The following is a 16,231-nucleotide window of genomic DNA, read 5'->3' as shown; positions in this document are numbered from 1 at the left end:
ATCTCTGTGTTCTGTTCCCGGAGCCATGGACCCAGAATCTCTGTGTTCTGTTCCCGGAGCCATGGACCCAGAATCTCTGTGTTCTGTTCCCGGAGCCATGGACCCAGAATCTCTGTGTTCTGTTCCCGGAGCCATGGACCCAGAATCTCTGTGTTCTGTTCCCGGAGCCATGGACCCAGAATCTCTGTGTTCTGTTCCCGGGCCATGGACCCAGAATCTCTGTGTTCTGTTCCCGGAGCCATGGACCCAGAATCTCTGTGTTCTGTTCCCGGGCCATGGACCCAGAATCTCTGTGTTCCGTTCCCGGGCCATGGACCCAGAATCTCTGTGTTCTGTTCCCGGGCCATGGACCCAGAATCTCTGTGTTCTGTTCCCGGAGCCATGGACCCAGAATCTCTGTGTTCTGTTCCCGGGCCATGAGACAATGCCTTTCCCCCAGTCCTCAGCGTCCACTCCCTGCACCTCCTGCAGAATATCCGTCTGTCCCCCAGTCCTCAGCGTCCACTCCCTGCACCTCCTGCAGAATATCCGTCTGTCCCCCAGTCCTCAGCGTCCACTCCCTGCACCTCCTGCAGAATATCCGTCTGTCCCCCAGTCCTCAGCGTCCACTCCCTGCACCTCCTGCAGAATATCCGTCTGTCCCCCAGTCCTCAGCGTCCACTCCCTGCACCTCCTGCAGAATATCCGTCTGTCCCCCAGTCCTCAGCGTCCACTCCCTGCAGCTCCTGCAGAATATCCGTCTGTCCTCCAGTCCTCAGCGTCCACTCCCTGCACCTCCTGCAGAATATCCGTCTGTCCCCCAGTCCTCAGCGTCCACTCCCTGCACCTCCTGCAGAATATCCGTCTGTCCCCCAGTCCTCAGCGTCCACTCCCTGCACCTCCTGCAGAATATCCGTCTGTCCCCCAGTCCTCAGCGTCCACTCCCTGCACCTGCTGCAGAATATCCGTCTGTCCCCCAGTCCTCAGCGTCCACTCCCTGCACCTCCTGCAGAATATCCGTCTGTCCCCCAGTCCTCAGCGTCCACTCCCTGCACCTGCTGCACAATATCCGTCTGTCCCCCAGTCCTCAGCGTCCACTCCCTGCACCTCCTGCAGAATATCCGTCTGTCCCCCAGTCCTCAGCGTCCACTCCCTGCACCTCCTGCAGAATATCCGTCTGTCCCCCAGTCCTCAGCCTCCACTCCCTGCACCTCCTGCAGAATATCCGTCTGTCCCCCAGTCCTCAGCGTCCACTCCCTGCACCTCCTGCAGGATATCCGTCTGTCCCCCAGTCCTCAGCGTCCACTCCCTGCACCTCCTGCAGAATATCCGTCTGTCCCCCAGTCCTCAGCGTCCACTCCCTGCACCTCCTGCAGAATATCCGTCTGTCCCCCAGTCCTCAGCGTCCACTCCCTGCACCTCCTGCAGAATATCCGTCTGTCCCCCAGTCCTCAGCGTCCACTCCCTGCACCTCCTGCAGAATATCCGCCTTTCCCCCAGTCCTCAGCGTCCACTCCCTGCACCTCCTGCAGAATATCCGTCAGTCCCCCAGTCCTCAGCGTCCATTTCCTGCACCTCCTGCAGAATATCCGTCTGTCCCCCAGTCCTCAGCGTCCACTCCCTGCACCTCCTGCAGAATATCAGTCTGTCCCCCAGTCCTCAGCCTCCACTCCCTGCACCTCCTGCAGAATATCCGTCTGTCCCCCAGTCCTCAGCGTCCACTCCCTGCACCTCCTGCAGAATATCCGTCTGTCCCCCAGTCCTCAGCGTCCACTCCCTGCACCTCCTGCAGAATATCCGTCTGTTCCCCAGTCCTCAGCCTCCACTCCCTGCACCTCCTGCAGAATATCCGTCTGTCCCCCAGTCCTCAGCGTCCACTCCCTGCACCTCCTGCAGGATATCCGTCTGTCCCCCAGTCCTCAGCGTCCACTCCCTGCACCTCCTGCAGAATATCCGTCTGTCCCTGATGGTTCCTGGAGAGAAGCGGCTTCTGTGCTGCCCTCCTGGACACCAGGCCTTGCTCCAGGAGTCTCCGCAGTGTCACAGTGCCTGCAGATGCCTCACACCTGCTGCTGCCATTCCTGAGCTCTGCGATGCTGGGAGCCCCATCCCCAAGCTGAGACACTTGTAAGAGACGCTCCTGGGGCTTGCTGCTCCTTCTTGGGCTCCTGGAGCCTTTTTGGTAACACTGGAGCCTCTCTCCTTGGATTCCTTGATGATGCGATAGATCGGTGACTGAGGTGACATCTTTCTCGCTGCGATACTCTTCCCTGTTTGGACAGTTTTGTGCAGTGCAATGATGACTGCACGTGTTTCTTTAGAGATAACCATGGGTAACAGAAGAGAAACAATGATGCCAAGCACCAGCCTCCTTGTAAAGTGTCCAGGGGTGTGATTGTTACTTAATCCTGACAGATTGTCCCCAGCCCTGTCCCCATCAGCCCCTGCACCTGTGTTACTGGAGACATCACTGACACCATGGCAGCTGCTCCTATTATACTGCCCAGTGGTGACTGTTACTTACACATGACACATTGTCCCCAGCCCTGTCCCCATCAGCCCCCGCACCTGTGTTACTGGGGACATCACTGACACCATGTTACCTGCTCCTATTATACTGCCCAGTGGTGATTGTTACTTACACATGACACATTGTCCCCAGCCCTGTCCTCATCAGCCCCCGCACCTGTGTTACTGGAGACATCACTGACACCATGTTACCTGCTCCTATTATACTGCCCAGTGGTGATTGTTACTTACACATGACACATTGTCCCCAGCCCTGTCCCCATCAGCCCCCGCACCTGTGTTACTGGGGACATCACTGACACCATGTTACCTGCTCCTATTATACTGCCCAGTGGTGATTGTTACTTACACATGACACATTGTCCCCAGCCCTGTCCCCATCAGCCCCTGCACCTGTGTTACTGGAGACATCACTGACACCATGTTACCTGCTCCTATTATACTGCCCAGTGGTGATTGTTACTTACACATGACACATTGTCCCCAGCCCTGTCCTCATCAGCCCCTGCACCTGTGTTACTGGAGACATCACTGACACCATGTTACCTGCTCCTATTATACTGCCCAGTGGTGATTGTTCCTTACACATGACACATTGTCCCCAGCCCTGTCCCCATCAGCCCCCGCACCTGTGTTACTGGAGACATCACTGACACCATGTTACCTGCTCCTATTATACTGCCCAGTGGTGATTGTTACTTACACATGACACATTGTCCCCAGCCCTGTCCCCATCAGCCCCCGCACCTGTGTTACTGGGGACATCACTGACACCATGTTACCTGCTCCTATTATACTGCCCAGTGGTGATTGTTACTTACACATGACACATTGTCCCCAGCCCTGTCCCCATCAGCCCCCGCACCTGTGTTACTGGAGACATCACTGACACCATGTTACCTGCTCCTATTATACTGCCCAGTGGTGATTGTTACTTACACATGACACATTGTCCCCAGCCCTGTCCCCATCAGCCCCGGCACCTGTGTTACTGGGGACATCACTGACACCATGTTACCTGCTCCTATTATACTGCCCAGTGGTGATTGTTACTTACACATGACACATTGTCCCCAGCCCTGTCCCCATCAGCCCCCGCACCTGTGTTACTGGAGACATCACTGACACCATGTTACCTGCTCCTATTATACTGCCCAGTGGTGATTGTTACTTACACATGACACATTGTTCCCAGCCCTGTCCCCATCAGCCCCCGCACCTGTGTTACTGGAGACATCACTGACACCATGTTACCTGCTCCTATTATACTGCCCAGTGGTGATTGTTACTTACACATGACACATTGTCCCCAGCCCTGTCCCTATCAGCCCCCGCACCTGTGTTACTGGGGACATCACTGACACCATGTTACCTGCTCCTATTATACTGCCCAGTGGTGATTGTTACTTACACATGACACATTGTCCCCAGCCCTGTCCCCATCAGCCCCCGCACCTGTGTTACTGGGGACATCACTGACACCATGTTACCTGCTCCTATTATACTGCCCAGTGGTGATTGTTACTTACACATGACAGATTGTCCCCAGCCCTGTCCCCATCAGCCCCCGCACCTGTGTTACTGGGGACATCACTGACACCATGTTACCTGCTCCTATTATACTGCCCAGTGGTGATTGTTACTTACACATGACACATTGTCCCCAGCCCTGTCCCCATCAGCCCCCGCACCTGTGTTACTGGGGACATCACTGACACCATGTTACCTGCTCCTATTATACTGCCCAGTGGTGATTGTTACTTACACATGACACATTGTCCCCAGCCCTGTCCCCATCAGCCCCCGCACCTGTGTTACTGGGGACATCACTGACACCATGTTACCTGCTCCTATTATACTGCCCAGTGGTGATTGTTACTTACACATGACACATTGTCCCCAGCCCTGTCCCCATCAGCCCCTGCACCTGTGTTACTGGAGACATCACTGACACCATGTTACCTGCTCCTATTATACTGCCCAGTGGTGATTGTTACTTACACATGACACATTGTCCCCAGCCCTGTCCCCATCAGCCCCTGCACCTGTGTTACTGGAGACATCACTGACACCATGTTACCTGCTCCTATTATACTGCCCAGTGGTGATTGTTACTTACACATGACACATTGGGGGTCATTTACTAAGGGCCCGATTCGCGTTTTCTCGACGTGTTACCCGAATATTTCCGATTTGCGCCGATTGTACCTGAATTGCCCCGGGTTTTTGGCGCACGCGATCGGAATTTGGCGCATCGGCGCCGGCATGCGCGCGACGGAAATCGGGGGGCGTGGCCGAACGAAAACCCGACGTATTCGGAAAAACCGCCGCATTTAAAAAAAAAATTGTGTCGCGAAAATTTCACTCACCTTCATCCTGGGTAGGCCGGTGTATTTCGAGGCATTCCAGCGGACTTCAGCGCAGCAGCGCCACCTGGTGGACGGCGGAGGAACTGCATTGATGAATCCCGGCCGGACCCGAATCCAGCGCAGAGAACGCGCCGCTGGATCGCGAACGGACCAGGTAAGTAAATGACCCCCATTGTCCCCAGCCCTGTCCCCATCAGCCCCCGCACCTGTGTTACTGGAGACATCACTGACACCATGTTACCTGCTCCTATTATACTGCCCAGTGGTGATTGTTACTTACACATGACACATTGTCCCCAGCCCTGTCCTCATCAGCCCCTGCACCTGTGTTACTGGAGACATCACTGACACCATGTTACCTGCTCCTATTATACTGCCCAGTGCTGATTGTTACTTACACATGACACATTGGGGCACATTTACTTACCTGGTCCGTTCGCGATCCAGCGGCGCGTTCTCTGCGCTGGATTCGGGTCCGGCCGGGATTCATCAATGCAGTTCCTCCGCCGTCCACCAGGTGGCGCTGCTGCGCTGAAGTCCGCTGGAATGCCTCGAAATACACCGGCCTACCCAGGATGAAGGTGAGTGAAATTTTCGCGACACAATTTTTTTTTTAAATGCGGCGGTTTTTCCGAATACGTCGGGTTTTCGTTCGGCCACGCCCCCCGATTTCCGTCGCGCGCATGCCGGCGCCGATGCGCCAAATTCCGATCGCGTGCGCCAAAAACCCGGGGCAATTCAGGTACAATCGGCGCAAAACGGAAATATTCGGGTAACACGTCGGGAAAAAGCGAATCGGGCCCTTAGTAAATGACCCCCATTGTCCCCAGCCCTGTCCCCATCAGCCCCCGCACCTGTGTTACTGGAGACATCACTGACACCATGTTACCTGCTCCTATTATACTGCCCAGTGGTGATTGTTACTTACACATGACACATTGTCCCCAGCCCTGTCCCCATCAGCCCCCGCACCTGTGTTACTGGGGACATCACTGACACCATGTTACCTGCTCCTATTATACTGCCCAGTGGTGATTGTTACTTACACATGACACATTGTCCCCAGCCCTGTCCCCATCAGCCCCCGCACCTGTGTTACTGGAGACATCACTGACACCATGTTACCTGCTCCTATTATACTGCCCAGTGGTGATTGTTACTTACACATGGCACATTGTCCCCAGCCCTGTCCCCATCAGCCCCCGCACCTGTGTTACTGGAGACATCACTGACACCATGTTACCTGCTCCTATTATACTGCCCAGTGGTGATTGTTACTTACACATGACACATTGTCCCCAGCCCTGTCCCCATCAGACCCCGCACCTGTGTTACTGGGGACATCACTGACACCATGTTACCTGCTCCTATTATACTGCCCAGTGGTGATTGTTACTTACACATGACACATTGTCCCCAGCCCTGTCCCCATCAGCCCCCGCACCTGTGTTACTGGGGACATCACTGACACCATGTTACCTGCTCCTATTATACTGCCCAGTGGTGATTGTTACTTACACATGACACATTGTCCCCAGCCCTGTCCCCATCAGCCCCCGCACCTGCAGGGCCGGTTCTAGACAAAGTGGGGCCCTGGGCAAAACTAAAAGTGGGGCCCCAAAATAAAACTATTTTATGACCAGTCACAGTCAGTAAGAGGCTCCCTTTAGTATGGTAAAACAAACTGTAATATGGGAGAATTTTATAGGAGATTGATAGATGATAGGGAGATTTATGGGCAGCATGGTGGCTCCGTGATTAGCACTACAGCCTTGCAGCGCTGGTCAACATCTGCAAAGATTTTGTATGTTCTCTCTGTGTCTGCGTGGGTTTCCTCCGGGTCCTCCGGTTTCCTCCCACACTCCAAAAAATTTGGGGAGGGGGACCGATATTTTCTGAAAGCAGACACTTGCCCCATTTTCAAAATTGCATCAAAGATTTTATAGACATAGGCGCCTTCATGCAATTTTGATTCAAATTGAAACATTTTATTAAAAATACTTAAAATTTGACTTTGATGGCAAAAAATTTGATCCAAACAGAAAATATTTACCTTCACATCTCCTAAATGTAATACATGGACATTTGTAGAGTTCACAAATGTGCCCTATTGATATGTTCACATGAATAAATCCACATAATATCACTAAAACTGTAATAACTAGATATCTGCTTTTCAGCTAGATATTTTTAGACAGTCACAACCTGCAAAATATATCAATAAAACAGAATAAAAGTAAAGGCGACATAAAACCTATAGAATTTTGAAAGCAGACAACCAGGCCATGCAATTGGCAATTAACATTCAAAATTTCCTCTAAAATATGGACAAATCCAGATACTTATATAAAGAAAATCTACTTTCCTAAAACAGTAAGATGTGAGGAGATCATACACACCCCACATGTGTATATTCACCAAAATATGCAGCAAAGGGAACTGCAGAAAATTCCCACAGATGTATCATTGTCTGCTCCTTACACAATGGTAACCCAAATAAATAACTATATATCCATAAACCAAGCTAATGAGATAATAAAGTCACGTCTAGATGTCGCCATTGTATTATCACAATAACAGAACCCTCCGCGCTTCATAAGAATGAGAGTGAGAATGTCATAACATAGGTGTAAATAATGGAGGATGATGGGAAATAATAACTTTATTCCAGGACATGTGTGTGTTTTTGGTGTTACATATAACTTTATGGACATGTTCTGGTCACGGTGTAGTCACATTAGGCGAAGAGGATTGAATGTTCATCGTATCAGTCAATTTTCCCAACAAAAAATAACTATCACAAAATAAAAGGGAATAAGAGAGAAAGGGACACATTTATCACGTTTGTGCGCATAGGTGTAGTAGTTGTGCCTAAATTCAGGCGCACTGTTTTCCAGAATTATCACAAGCTACAACCATCTGTGATAAGTATATTTTCTGCCTCTTATTAATCACTTTACTTTAACACAGTTTAGGCGCAATTTTGGCGCAGTTTCGGCGTAATGTTAGATTCAGGCACTTACATGTGATCCTGCTACAAGCTCCTCTCTGCTTCTCCCACAGCCCAGAATGAAGATAACACTCACAGCAGCACCCAGGTGTGTGACACCCTGCACCCAGTGACCTCCTCAGCAGCACCCAGGTGTGTGACACCCTGCACCCAGTGACCTCCTCAGCAGCACCCAGGTGTGTGACACCCAGCACCCAGTGACCTCCTCAGCAGGGGCTTCTCCTGGAGGGGATCCCGCAGTGCTGGTCTCCTGCTGCACCCCTGTAATTCTGCACAGTATCCCCCTCAGAAACACTGGTGACACTGCAGAATTACATGGGGGACACTTGTCAGTACTATGTGCAACATTCTGTAACATTCTCTTCTCTCTTGCTTTGAGCTCAGGTTTCTGCAGAATGTTTTGTAAATAGAAGGTGATGAAGTGTAAATAGAGTCTGCAGCTCCTGTCTGCAGAGTATCTAATGACTGTATTATCTGTACTAGTGTCTGCAGAGTATCTCATGTCTGTATGATCTGTACTAGTGTCTGCAGTGTCTGGATGAGCTTTGCTGCTAGAAATGAGCTGTTCTGCAAAGGGGCTCAGTGCTTTCTTCTCAGATAACGCCACCTTCGGGCTGGAGTGTTTTTGCGCCCGTTTTTGCGCCTAAATGAAAAGTCGCAAGTGATGAATATCATTAGGCGCATCAAAACATCTGGATTGCTAGGATAAATGAGGGAAAGCTGGTTATTTTTTGCTGCACAGCTAGCATTTAGTCACATTTAGTCACAAAAATGGCACAAAAAATGGTGCGCCTGAATGAAAAGGCGCAAAAACAACAGAAAAAAACGATTGATACATGTGGCCCAAAGTGTGTTCTTAGATTTGCATAGAGAAGGGTTAAAAACATGAATATTAGTTGATATTATCCCTTCTCAAAATGTAGTACTAGTAACATATAAAGTGAATATTTCCATTATCTGTGAGGTGCAGCAGCTCCTGTGTGCAGCAAATGCTCCCTGCAGCCTGATGGCTAAGAATCTGGAGGGGAGACACTTCAGGGGGCTGTATCTCTGGTTCTGTGACTCATAGAACCTCACTTCTTTTTCCTATGAAAGAAGAGAGTCTCCTCTTTTATATGAATCTAAATTTGTGTTTTTAAAATGCAGAAAAACTGAGATATTAACTGTTAAACTGCCGTCGGAAGTGATATTTATATATAAAAATGGCACCTGATATTCTCACTTTAAACCTGAATATCTCTGGATCCAGAGCACCTAGAGACAAAATTCAAGATTCATTTGAGAGAAGAGATTCTCCCCTTTCTCCCTGGGGGCCCTGGGCAATTGCCACCTTTGCCTACCCATAGCGCCGGCCCTGCGCACCTGTGTTACTGGAGACATCACTGACACCATGTTACCTGCTCCTATTATACTGCCCAGTGGTGATTGTTACTTACACATGACACATTGTCCCCAGCCCTGTCCCCATCAGCCCCCGCACCTGTGTTACTGGGGACATCACTGACACCATGTTACCTGCTCCTATTATACTGCCCAGTGGTGATTGTTACTTACACATGACACATTGTCCCCAGCCCTGTCCCCATCAGCCCCCGCACCTGTGTTACTGGAGACATCACTGACACCATGTTACCTGCTCCTATTATACTGCCCAGTGGTGATTGTTACTTACACATGACACATTGTCCCCAGCCCTGTCCCCATCAGCCCCCGCACCTGTGTTACTGGAGACATCACTGACACCATCTTACCTGCTCCTATTATACTGCCCACTGGTGATTGTTACTTACACATGACACATTGTCCCCAGCCCTGTCCCCATCAGCCCCTGCACCTGTGTTACTGGAGACATCACTGACACCATGTTACCTGCTCCTATTATACTGCCCAGTGGTGATTGTTACTTACACATGGCACATTGTCCCCAGCCCTGTCCCCATCAGCCCCTGCACCTGTGTTACTGGAGACATCACTGACACCATGTTACCTGCTCCTATTATACTGCCCAGTGGTGATTGTTACTTACACATGACACATTGTCCCCAGCCCTGTCCCCATCAGCCCCCGCACCTGTGTTACTGGAGACATCACTGACACCATGTTACCTGCTCCTATTATACTGCCCAGTGGTGATTGTTACTTACACATGACACATTGTCCCCAGCCCTGTCCCCATCAGCCCCCGCACCTGTGTTACTGGAGACATCACTGACACCATGTTACCTGCTCCTATTATACTGCCCAGTGGTGATTGTTACTTACACATGACACATTGTCCCCAGCCCTGTCCCCATCAGCCCCCGCACCTGTGTTACTGGAGACATCACTGACACCATGTTACCTGCTCCTATTATACTGCCCACTGGTGATTGTTACTTACACATGACACATTGTCCCCAGCCCTGTCCCCATCAGCCCCCGCACCTGTGTTACTGGAGACATCACTGACACCATGTTACCTGCTCCTATTATACTGCCCAGTGGTGATTGTTACTTACACATGACACATTGTCCCCAGCCCTGTCCTCATCAGCCCCCGCACCTGTGTTACTGGGGACATCACTGACACCATGTTACCTGCTCCTATTATACTGCCCAGTGGTGATTGTTACTTACACATGACACATTGTCCCCAGCCCTGTCCTCATCAGCCCTGCACCTGTGTTACTGGAGACATCACTGACACCATGTTACCTGCTCCTATTATACTGCCCAGTGGTGATTGTTACTTACACATGACACATTGTCCCCAGCCCTGTCCCCATCAGCCCCCGCACCTGTGTTACTGGGGGCATCACTGACACCATGTTACCTGCTCCTATTATACTGCCCAGTGGTGATTGTTACTTACACATGACACATTGTCCCCAGCCCTGTCCCCATCAGCCCCCGCACCTGTGTTACTGGAGACATCACTGACACCATGTTACCTGCTCCTATTATACTGCCCAGTGGTGATTGTTACTTACACATGACACATTGTCCCCCAGTCCTGTCCCCATCAGCCCCCGCACCTGTGTTACTGGAGACATCACTGACACCATGTTACCTGCTCCTATTATACTGCCCAGTGGTGATTGTTACTTACACATGACACATTGTCCCCAGCCCTGTCCCCATCAGCCCCGGCACCTGTGTTACTGGGGACATCACTGACACCATGTTACCTGCTCCTATTATACTGCCCAGTGGTGATTGTTACTTACACATGACACATTGTGGGGGCGTGGCCTGATGCCGGACTGAGCGGACGTGCGCCGCGGAGCTCCCGGGACCCGACACCCTATCTCCCTTCCCAGGCAGCCATCCCTCACCTGTGCCACCTCTCTCCTGCTCCGCTGTGCCCCGCGCACCTGCCGCTGTCCACCGGCACCGATCTTGAGGCGGCTGTGGACTCCGCACCGCTCCCCGGCATTCCCCTGCAGCCGGCCACGTGACCAGCGCGGCGGCCCGATCCTAGCCGCCCGGTCCCGCGGCAGGTACACAGCGCTGCTGATCACCGGGGATATCATCCTCCTCCCCTGCAGCCCGGAACAACGCTCCCACCACCGGAGGCACCGTGACAGCTCCAGCCAGCACTGCATCCTGCTGGAGGCGCCATCTTGTGGGACTCCCCTGCGCTGCCTGAGGCCTAGGCGCGCAGGGTTAACCCTGACACTGCCAGACTGAGCCGGGACCAGGTAGGGAAGTAATTCCCCTGTTGCTGCCCACCTCTGCCCTGGGGACCCCTAGTTGTGCAGCCCAGCACTGAGTCCTCCATACTCCCAGTGATCCCCTGCTCCTGGGTTCTGCTTTATATTAACCCTCGCAGTGCCGCTGCAATACTCCACGTGGGTTTGTACTGTATCTCTGCTAATTACTGGACGCTAGGCTCCGCGATTGTTTATCACTGGCCCCCCCCTGCCCAGACGCCATGGGTAACCGGAGGAGAACGGCTAAAATGCTCAAAGCAGCGTCTGCGCCTCCATCGGATGATGAATCCGTCCATGAAGATCCTCCATTCCAGTCCCTGGAACCCCTGGACGCGCAGGATTGCTCCACATCCCAAGCAGTTCTTGCGCAGATACAGTCGAATGCTGCTAAAAAGTTGGGGAGATTCTCCCGCACACAGCCCTGCTCTCCTCAGGGGTCCCCAAACTCCTCTCCCTCCCTCTTTGAAGGCTCCCAGAGCCCGCCGCAGCTTGTAAGTTATGAAGAGGGCGATGATCCGCCTGACGCGGCCACGGAGCTGGATCGAAAATTTGCAGAGGTGCTGGCGGCCATTAACGGATGCCAATCCAAACTGGTTACCAAGGTGGATGAGCTGCGACAGGATTTTGTTCTTTTAAGACATGATGTCCACAAAGCCAAAGAGCGAATCACCGAAACTGAACGCAGAATATCTGAGGTGGAGGATGTCCAGAGGCCTATGCCGACACAGATCAGAGAGCTTCAGCGCCAAATGTCTGCATCCATCGACAGAGCTGACGACCTCGAAAACCGCCTGCGACGGAACAACGTCAGAGTGGTTGGCCTCCCCGAAAAAGTGGAGGGGTCTGACCCGGTATCCTTTTTTGAAAATTGGCTCAAAAATATGCTGCCTGCAGATACCTTCTCCCCGTTCTTCACAGTGGAGAGGGCCCATCGTGTGCCATCCCGCCCTGGCCCTCCAGGGGGCAATCCAAGACCCTTCCTGGCCCGGCTGCTGCACTTTAGGGACAGGGACTCTATCCTCAGGGCTGTCCGTACCAAGGGAGAAATCCTCTATGCCAACAGCAGAGTGTCCTTCTACCCTGATTTCTCTGCATCCGTCAGGAAACAGCGAGCACAATTTACTGAGGTCCGTGCCCGTCTCCGTGACAAGGGGTATAAATACTCCATGATGTATCCTTCCAAGCTCCGAATTGTGGACGGACCGAAGACTCGTTTCTTCACCTGCCCAACCGAAGCACTTCACTGGGCTGATGCAGCTCCACGGGCCCCAGCTGGAAGGCCCGCACCTCCTGAGTGACTGGACTCACATATCCTTTTATCTGATATGCAATGACAATGCTGGACTTAGTCCTGATTAGATATTTAGGGGTCCCAGATCACTATTATAGGTTTTTACTATCTGTTTACATACTACGTGCCTCACAAAATGTACCCTGTGACTGATTGCGTTCTATTTTTTGGTCATATCGACCAGTGCGCCACACATGGCACTTTTCCCTCTCCCTCCTCCTCTCCCTCCGCCCTCCTCCCTCTCCCTCCTCCCCCCCTTTCCTGTTACCACTACCTCCCTACGTCTCCCTCCTTTCTCTCCCCCCTCCCCTATCTCCTCTTTGGTTCTCGCAAAATATGGCTGCCTAATAACCTCCTGATCACATATACATTAAGGGTTGAAGGTCCCGGGACAAATGGTGTAGGTTTGTCTTGAGTTAGGGACCACTGTTCTGCTATTTGACTGTTAGTGGGTCTAGGTCTACACTACTGCTGTTAGGGTGTTAGACAGGGGGTTTATATTCTTGGGATTGTTAGTACAGTTCTGGTTATATTTGTTATGCTCACTGTTGTCTGTCTGTCTATGTCTCTGTGGTATGAAAGGATGAATGCTTGGTTGCTCACGTCTCCTTCCCCACACCCCTTTCCCTTCCGCTAAGATGTCTTCACTTAAGGTAATGAGCTGGAATGTGAGGGGACTTAACTCCAAATTCAAGAGGGCTCTGATGTTAGATGTCATTAAGCGTCAGGCCCCCCATATTGCATGTATCCAAGAGACACACCTTACGGGTCAGAAGGTCCTCTCCCTGAAGCGGGCATGGGTGGCTAGAGGTTATCATTCCTCTTACTCTGTCTACGCCAGGGGAGTATCCATACTCATATCCAAAGCGCTTCCCATAGAGGTCATACAGGTAGCACCGGATCACTTTGGCCGTTTTGTGATCGTACATTGTGCCTTGTGGGGCTTTACCTTTACTGTAGCGTCTATTTATGTCCCACCTCCCTTTGATCCAGCTGTATTGCACCTAATATCCAGTAAACTTGCTGCTATGCCTCCAAGTCCGATACTCTGCATTGGTGACTTCAATGCTGTCCCTAATCCCTCCTTAGATCGTACAAGTGGTCTGGACACAGGCTCGGTCCGTCTGAATGAGTGGCTCACTTCTCTAGACCTCGCCGATGTTTGGCGTAGTAAACACCCTCAAGAGAGAGAATATTCATTTTATTCCTCTGTTCATAAGAGCTTCTCTCGGATTGATCTGGCCTTTGTTTCCCCAGATATGTTGCCGCACGTTGATCAGGTATCCTATTGCCCGCGCAGTGCATCAGACCACTCCGCCTTGTTCATCAGTCTCCTTATAGGCCCCCCCAGCGACTCCCGCTTATGGCGCCTGCACCCGGCCTGGCTCCTATCCCCAGCGGTCCAGAGTACTGTTAGGGCAGCGCACAGCGAGTTCTGGGACGTACACTCAACTCATCCTGATCCTCTTCTAGTCTGGGACTCGTACAAGTCCTCGGTGCGGGGAGCATTCATGTCGGGGGTAGCTGGCCATAGGAAGTCCTTAAATGCGCAGGAGGAGAGGTTGACCGCTGCACTGGTGACCGCAGAAAAGGAATATCTAGATAAACCTACTCCAGGGAATAAAAAGACTTGGGCTCAGGCGCAGAGGAACCATTTAGCTGTAGCGAAGGAGCGCACCAGCAAGCGCCTGCAAGCCAGGGAAGCGTCCATCTTTGAATTCGGAGATAAAAACGGGAAGCTGCTTGCGTATCTCTCGCGGGCTGAACGTCCTTGTGCTTCCGTTCCCTCTATTATTGATGGTAACGGAGCCTTGATTACAGAACCCCGGGCCATTAACATGGTATTTTATGAATTCTATTCCTCTCTTTACAGCTCCAGATTGTCCGCCTCTTCCGTCGAGATTTCCAGATTCCTTGACAGTCTTCCACTATGGAGGCTCACACCGGCACAGTCTTCGGAGCTTGATGCCCCGCTCTCGGCGGAGGAGGTGGAACTGGCCATCCAATCGTTGCCCCCCGGTAAGACTCCTGGACTTGATGGGCTGGGAGGTGAGTGGTATAGGGATAACTGTGAGACTCTGGTCCCCCTTCTCCTTAGCCTGTACTCCGATGCGTTTGACAGCGGTTCCCTCCCCGACTCCATGCGAGAGGCCCTTATTGTAGTTCTTCCCAAGCCTGGCAAGGACCCTCTGCTTCCCGACTCATACCGTCCAATTTCCCTCCTAAACTCAGATGTTAAGATACTAGCAAAAATTCTGGCGACAAGGCTTAACAAAGTAATATTATCATTGGTTCACCCAGACCAGACAGGCTTTATGCCTGGGAGGGGAACTGACATAAATATACAAAGACTACACCTGAACATTGCAGAAGCAGAGCGGTCTCCAGACCCTGGGTTTATATTATCCTTAGACAATTGTAAGGCGTTTGACTCAGTAGAGTGGACATATTTATGGACCCTCCTGCCTAGAATGGGTTTTGGCCCTCGATTTACAGCATTAGTTAAACTACTGTATAATGATCCCAAGGCTAGGGTACGGACTAATCTTAACATCTCACCTACTCTCCCTATGGCCAGGGGCACTAGACAGGGTTGCCCACTATCTCCCCTCCTCTTCGCACTCGCCATTGAACCCCTTGCTGTGGCGATCCGCCACTCTGAGGGCATTAAGGGCATAACTAGAGGTACTATTATTGAGAAGGTATCTCTCTATGCTGATGATACACTTGTATATCTTGGAGATGTGGGCCCCTCTCTGGAATCCCTTCTGTCCTTGATAGAACGCTATGGGGGGTTCTCAGGCCTTCGGGTTAACTGGGACAAATCAGCCCTCTTTCCCTTATCTGATGTAGGGGTACACTCCCTCCCCGTCCCAGTCCAGGTGGTGTCCACCTTTAAATATCTGGGAGTCCAGGTGTCACGCAAGGTCCAGGCATTTACAGAGTTAAACATTACACCCCTGATAACTGCAACTGAATCGCGTCTAAAAGCCTGGTCCACTCTCCCCTTGTCTCTGTACGGGCGTATTAACATATTTAAAATGATTTTTCTTCCAAAATTCTTATACCTTTTTCACGCTTGTCCTATACTGCTTCCAAAGAGCCTGTTTAAACGCATAGACGGCATTCTCAGGTCCTTTTACTGGCAGTGTAGTGCCCCACGATTCAGTTTAGCGCTGCTTCAGGCTCCCAAGTCTAGGGGTGGACTGGCTGCCCCGGATCTGTATCTTTATTACCTGGCTTCCCAGCTAGTATATGCCCAGTGGTGGATAGATATAGACATGGGTAATGCAGCTACTGCACTGGCTGGTGCCCTGGTAGGTTCCTACGAGGCCCTTACAAACTTGCTGTACAGATACAA

This window comes from Engystomops pustulosus, unplaced genomic scaffold (genome assembly GCF_040894005.1).
Source record: "Engystomops pustulosus unplaced genomic scaffold, aEngPut4.maternal MAT_SCAFFOLD_117, whole genome shotgun sequence".
NCBI classification, from domain to species: domain Eukaryota; kingdom Metazoa; phylum Chordata; class Amphibia; order Anura; family Leptodactylidae; genus Engystomops; species Engystomops pustulosus.
The sequence above is the reverse complement of the archived record's forward strand: the minus strand, read 5'-3'. Positions refer to the sequence as shown.